This window comes from Mauremys mutica, unplaced genomic scaffold (assembly GCF_020497125.1).
Source record: "Mauremys mutica isolate MM-2020 ecotype Southern unplaced genomic scaffold, ASM2049712v1 Super-Scaffold_100183, whole genome shotgun sequence".
Classification (NCBI taxonomy): domain Eukaryota; kingdom Metazoa; phylum Chordata; order Testudines; family Geoemydidae; genus Mauremys; species Mauremys mutica.
This window is the reverse complement of record NW_025423281.1, coordinates 411,000-417,851: the sequence shown is the minus strand read 5'-3', so window position 1 is coordinate 417,851 and position 6,852 is coordinate 411,000. Positions and strand designations below refer to the sequence as shown.

General features: G+C 45.4%; 1 non-coding gene across 1 annotated transcript; it reads right to left on the bottom strand.

The window, feature by feature from the left end:
- Positions 1–6,562: 6,562 nt before the first annotated feature.
- On the bottom strand, positions 6,563–6,634 carry TRNAC-ACA. Its single transcript has one exon. It is a non-coding gene; the product is annotated as a tRNA-Cys (tRNA).
- Between the last annotated feature and the right edge of the window lie 218 nt (positions 6,635–6,852).

Genomic DNA, 6,852 nt, shown 5'->3' with positions numbered 1-6,852 from the left:
CTAACGTCCAGTTCCTGTGCGTTGCTTTCTCTCCAGGGGCTGTGAGCAGTGCGTGTGTGTGAGAGGTGGGACTTTCGGTGATACTTGTATGATGCCAATACGCACCTCAGTTTCCCTCTGTGGTTGGTATTGCTATGATTAGAACGAGCAGGAGACATGAGGTGTTTTGTCACTTAGCTGTCATGGGGTGATATGAATGGGTCATTAAGGACAGGCTGGGACCAACCTACATCAGTGGAATACTCGACAGAGACAAGGGAATAATTGTCACCTGTGTGCTTCACTCAGCCAAGCGGAGATACACATGGACTCGTTATGTTTTTGGGAGCAGGAAGAACTGGGCTTGCAGACGCAGGGAGCTCTACCGGAGTGAAGGCAAATGGACTGGCACAGTGAAAGGAAACCAAAGTGTTTTCTACAGCAGCCTGGCTGAAGGGCATTGGCCAGTATGGACTATATTGTCTTCTTCACTTCCCTGTGCTAATCTAAGGACTTTCCAGTGCTGTTTTTCGGTTCACTAATGAACCCTGCTATGTTTTAACAGTCTGCCCAGTGCCACAGCAAAAACTTGCTCTGTGCATTGACTGAGGAACAGTCTCTGAAGAGGAGTGTTGTTCAGCTGGACCTGCTGGCAGAGCTCACAGGTTGAAGTAGGAGTGTTGAAGCCGGAGGCTTCCCAAGCACTGTTTAAAAGCCCAGGCATTGCACAGATCCCATGGATCCATGACAGTGCCAGTGTGCCTAATGGGGAAAGGATATAAAACAAGACAAGGATCTAAATGCATATTTTGCATGGTCCCCTCATCAGTGCTCATGGGAATCCCTGATCATTTCCAACGTGTATTAAAATCTTTGTTAAAAGCTCACCTCTTAGTTATCAGGTCATGTCAGTTATGTTAGAGGCCTCCCGCTTCCCTGGGTCTTGTCACGCAGACAGCAAGCAGCAAAAGACCAGAAGTCCGAAGCGCAGATAATGCCATGTTTATTGGGGTTAGTTTCTAAGCAAGCATATTCCGAAGCCCTTCACACCAGTCGGGCTTATCTCTATACTCCCATAGAGTCTGTTCCCCAGTGTTTCCTTCCCAGCTCTGATGCCGCAGAGCCTTGCCTTTGTTCCTGTTCCACGTTCCCCCCTGTTAACAAACATGATTCCAATTTCCCTTCCCCCTCCTGTTTATAGAGTAATATTCTCAGCTATACGTTAACCAATCATTGTACTGAAATTTAATGAACCAATTCGAACAGATTGTAACATAATTCTCTAACCAATTATATCCCACTACCCTAATTAACTTACACCTAGCAAAATTAAATATACAGCAGAGAAAAACAATTAGAGAACCAGACAGATTAACAACAGAAAATTGTGAGACATAAATATAAAGCAATGCAGAAATGAGAGTTTCACAACCATTGAGAAGTGATTTCTTGCCAGACCAGCTGCTGTCAAACTAAGTTTTCTTGAACCATCTTAAGATCTGTTTCTTTATCTGGTGGTGATGGGCACTATCAGGACAGGATCGTCTTCCTAACAGCCCAATAGCACCTTATTTCAGTGTGACGGGTTTGGGATGTGAGGATGTGACCCTTCGCTTCCCAGCTTATGGCTGCCCCTGCTGCTTAGCCAAAGGCCTTAGCCTAAGAACAAGGCCTCAGACGGTCCTAGTGAGAGAAGGCCCTTACAAATACAGACAGTAATTATGATTCTTTGTTTTTATACCCCTGTAAGTAGCTAAGTGATAAAAATACACCTAAGTTCTTAAACTATAGGCTTTACAGCCAGGCCTGAATATCTCTATTCTAACAGTGGGTTCTACCCCTTCCCCCGTTCTGTGTCTGGCTTGTCTATTTAGATTGTAAATTCTTCAGGGCATGGCCCAGCTACTATTCTCTGTTGTACTTTGCCTAGCATAATGGGGACCCACTGTTAGTTCGTTCTTAGGCACTAAGGTAATGCATATGATTAACAACTCTCCTGCCACTTTGAGCCAAGGAAGCTGGCCTTGGGATGTTACTGCTTAAAAATGAGCTGGGGGTAAAACCATGAAACTAGCTACATAATAATGAAATCTAAGGAGAAAACTGTAATTAGCTTTGAGGTTGTGGGCTAAATGTCAGCAATGATTTTGTTTCACTATTGAAATATTCAGCTGGGTAAATCTGGGTTGCGCTGCCTGGGTGAAAGTCTCTGGGGTTTCGGCATCACTAAATGTGCACCTGCCTTATTGGGTTGCTCTTTTAGGATTTATAGGGGTTGGTTTTTCTGCTGTATTAATCTGATGGAAATTTGACTAATGCATATGATTAACAACTCTCCTGCCACTTGGAGCCAAGGAAGCTGGCCTTGGGATGTTACTGCTTAAAAATGAGCTGGGGGTTAAAACCATGGACTATTCCTTGTGACAAGTGTCCCACAAATTCCACTGACCTCCCTTGTTTTCTTTGCCTGCAGTAGGGCTTCCAGATTCCAAACCTGATGTGATCTCGCAGCTGGAACGAGGGGAAGAACCGTGGGTCCCAGACCTCCAGGGCTCTGAGAAAGAAGTGCTCCCGAGAGCTGCCTGCACAGGTAGGGAATTGGTTAAACCAACTCAAAAACTGTCTGTGAATTCAGGAAACATTCGGGATGCCCTACAAAGACCCTGTGAGCTTTCAAAGTTCAGGATTGTTCCCTGCAGATGTGGAATCGTTATGGCAGATGTCACTCATGGCTTCCCTCCTATTCTGACTGACAACTGGCAGCAGTCGCTCCCCGATCTCTCTTTCCCCTGAGTGTTCTCATGAGATGCGGACCAAAACTGATCCCTTCCTCTCTCCTCTGGGGAAGGTTTTGGGGAAAATCAGCTCCTGATAGGTTTGATCTCTCCCACACATATTTTGGATTGTTCATCCCTTTTTCCATTTCTCTCTCTGTGATTTTCTTTCTTTCCGGTGCAGGTAGTGACCTATGTCTGGATTCTCTCTGTCTCCCATCAGGTGATGGGATGGTGAGACAGAATGAGGAGGAGAAACCCCATCAGGAAGATGCTGAGCAAGGAGAACCACATGGAACTTTATCAGGAAGATCCAAAGGGAATGTTTCCGGGAGTTATGCACTCCCAGAAAAAACAAAAGCCTGTGAGACTCAGGGGAGGCCAGAGGGAAACTTTAATAGCCTCTCAGACCTTATAACAAGCGACAGAATCAACTTGGAAGAGACACGCTACACATGCCATGAATGTGGGAAAAGCTTCAATCGGAGCTCTGCCCTTATCAGACATCAGAGAATCCACACTGGAGAGAAACCTTATGAATGCTCTGAGTGTGGGAAATGCTTCATCGATAGTTCAGCCCTCATCTCACATCAGCGAATCCACACAGGAGAAGCGCCCCACACATGCTCTGAGTGCGGGAAAAGCTTCAGTCGGAGCTCAAACCTTATCAGACATAGGAAAATCCACACAGGTGAGAAACCTTATGGATGCTCTGAGTGTGGGAAATGTTTCTTTAATCGTTCAGGCCTCATCTTACATCAGAGAATCCACACAAGGGAGACGCCTTACACGTGCACTGAGTGTGGGAAAAGCTTTAGTCAGAGCTCTGCCCTTATCAAACATCGAAGAATCCACACAGGAGAAAGGCCCTACACATGCTCTGAGTGTGGGAAAAGCTTTAATCAGAGCTCACACCTTATCAAACATAGGAAAATCCACATGGGTGAGAAATCTTATGGATGCTCTGAGTGTGGGAAAAGCTTCAATCAGCACTCAAGCCTCATTAGACATCAGAAAATCCACATGAGAGAGAACTGTAATAAATCCCTTGACTAGGGTTAGCCAAAAATTTTTTTTTTAAAAAATCATATTTGCTCATTTCCCACATATTGATTTTTGCACCAACTTCACCGTGGTCTCTCAGCTCCACCAGATCAGTTGCCTGCTTCTGCCTTTTGCAGCTCACCCTTCTTTGGGGTCAGTCCTGTGATCTTTTCTATCAGCTCCTTTCCTTTTGAGTCACAGGAGTGTGTGTCCCTTCTGCCAGGAATGTTCATCACCTCCAGGTGGGGGGAGAGAGGTTTGATCCCAACAAGCTACACTGAGGCAAAAACTATCTGTGCCTGACATCCACTAGGACTGTACATGGCATTGGCTGCTCAAGTTAGTGATCTTAATGTAAAAAATTGTAGTGCAGATGCAGCCCAGGTGCAGGGGTTGGCATTAGCTTTCCCCTTGACCTGACCTAAACTCCATCACTTTCCCTAGTCTCAACAAATCCTGAGCATCACGGTTATACTGTTCCCCCATTTCACAGCAATTGTTAGTCATCGAGTTCTCCCTTGGGGAACAAATTGTTTCATTCCCAGTTGCTCTGTTGTTGCTGCAGGTTGTGCTGGGGAGCAGATATTTTTATGATCATTTTCCGCACTTAAACTATATTGAACTATAACAAAGAGCAGGAACAGGGCAGGGATAGGGAAAAAAGTCATTTCACCCATTGTAACAACAGACGTAGTTAGGGTAAGTCAGAGGGATTCCCTTATTCCCCATCACCATCCTCCTTCAATCCATGCTAGAGCCTAAGAATCCTTTTACTTTCCCCCGTTGTGGGATGGGAGACTTCCAAAAGTGCTCCCTGTGCTATAGCACATGACTAAGCTCAGAGAATAAATCCCAAATATCCCCTGAGCTTTGCTTTTTGAATTCTGTGTTTCCGATTACTTCAAGCCTGGGCACTGTGATTATTTACCAGTTTCTCTAGCACTGTTCCTACCACTGTTTCTGTAACATATTTTGTTTTTTATGGGACAGGATTGTTATTCCTTTGCCTAACCCCAACCTGGAAGGCCAGGGGGTCTGTTTTCTCTGGCCCCTCCCCACAGACAAATCTGACAGGGTTGAACCTGCCAGGAGCAAACAAAAAGCCCCACTGGTCACACACACACAAAGCAGATAGACACACACAAGACAGAGAAGAAACTGAATTATTTGAGCTATCAACATTTCCACTTTCCCACAGCATGTTAGTTCTGAAGGTTGTTTTAATTTGTTTATTTTCTTGGAACCAGAACTGGGGAAAGAGACACTGGAGTCAGTGGAATTACAGCAGGAAGGGATAAGTCTCATGATTCGTCACTAACCAAAGCCTTTGTGAACAGAGCGATAATGTTACTGAATGGTCTGGCTAACCCTGCAGTTAGAAACAATCAGCTCTATGGGTGTAAATTGACAGAGGCTCTGCTGCTGATCATGAAATAGCAGCTGTTTAAAGGTAATGTGCTTCTATTTCAATGCCTCTGGAAGAACAGAAAACAAAGATCTGTGTTAAAGGAAAGTTGCCATTTCTCAGAGCCCCAATTTCTATTGTGTGTGTACAGGAAGGTTTGAATGTGTAGCAGGTAGTTTGGTCAAGCTTAGCTATTTTATGTGTGTAACAGGCACATAAAACCTCCAGCAGAGGTTTCAATCACATACGATGGCAACTTACCGAATGTCACACAAATTAGTCCATCCCTCCCCCTATTCAGTCTCTGACCGGAATGTTAGAATGAGGCAGAGAACTGGGAAAGTTTCGCAGTAGGAATACATTAACAAGTGGGATTAATCAGAGCTGGGCTGCAGACAGAGCCTGTTCTAGAGCTGGTGAAGTGACAGGGACACACTCCCGCTCGTGCTGGCTCTGAAATAACAGCAGAAGCAGATCGAAGAGAATGAGCTCATGGGCAGCTGCCCTGTCAGTGCATCACTCACCTGGCAGGTGTTACACAAAACACTGCACTTCCCCCCACTGCCACCACTTCATCATACTGGCCATGGGGCTGTTTGTCCTGTAGGACTTTGATCTCTCCGGGTGGTCCATGGTGATTCATAACAGAGCCATTAGGGGAGCAGGAGTCATCCCAATGGAAATCTCTCCACTTCTTTCTCAGTGTTACCTTCTTAGCCCTGGCTTTGGAGATGACCTTAGCCTTACTCCTGTCTTGATTTTAGGTAGGATTGTGATCACCTTCTGGGGCTTGGCCGCTTAGAACTTTTGAGGGCTTTTCTCTGCCTTTTTGGTCCCTGCTGCAGTCAGTACATTCTAGACATGGGCATGGTGACCTCCCTGGGGATCTTGACAGCTTTAGCCAGCTTCTTGGTGGCTATTTTCCTGCTCACAGCCACTGTCTTCTTCTCATGCCTTGTCCTGGGGGCCCAGCTGCTGGTTGAATGGGAAGGAGCCAAAGTGCTGGTGACTTTAGCCCGCACCAAGTGGCCTTTGCTCATCAGACTCCTGAGCCCCAACTGGACGTGGTTCTTGTTCTTCTGCACAGCACAGCCCTGGAGAGGAGGGATCTTCAAATGTACATTCATATGATCCCTTTGTTTAATTGATGAAAACATAAATTAGACACTTAGAGGCTTGGAACTGATTTCAGCTGATGGGCAGGTTTGCTAGGTTTTTATGCATTTGGACAGTGAAATGTTGAGTGTTTACATTCATTTCAAGCATCCCCGTATAGTGGAGCTCCTGAACATAATGGAGAATGGTAATCAAAATGTTTTCCCTTTTTTAAAAAAAATAAAAGAATAAGGAGAGGCTTATTAGAGGGCACTTGGATTTGAACCAAGGACCACTTAATCTGTAGTCAAACACTCTACCACTGAGCTATACCCCCCTGAGAGCAGATGCTTTCCCCATTGTAGCTGAAGCACATCAATGATTCCAATAGCAGGGGCAGGTTCTCTCTGGGGCACAGAGATTTTTTGGGGAGTTGGTGGCTCCTTTCTTTCCTCACCCTGGAGTAAACTCAGCTTTTTATTCCATGGTACATGTTTTATGGACTAACAGCAGCAGCTTGAAGAAAGAGGAGAGTGAATATCTCACTCTCAGGGC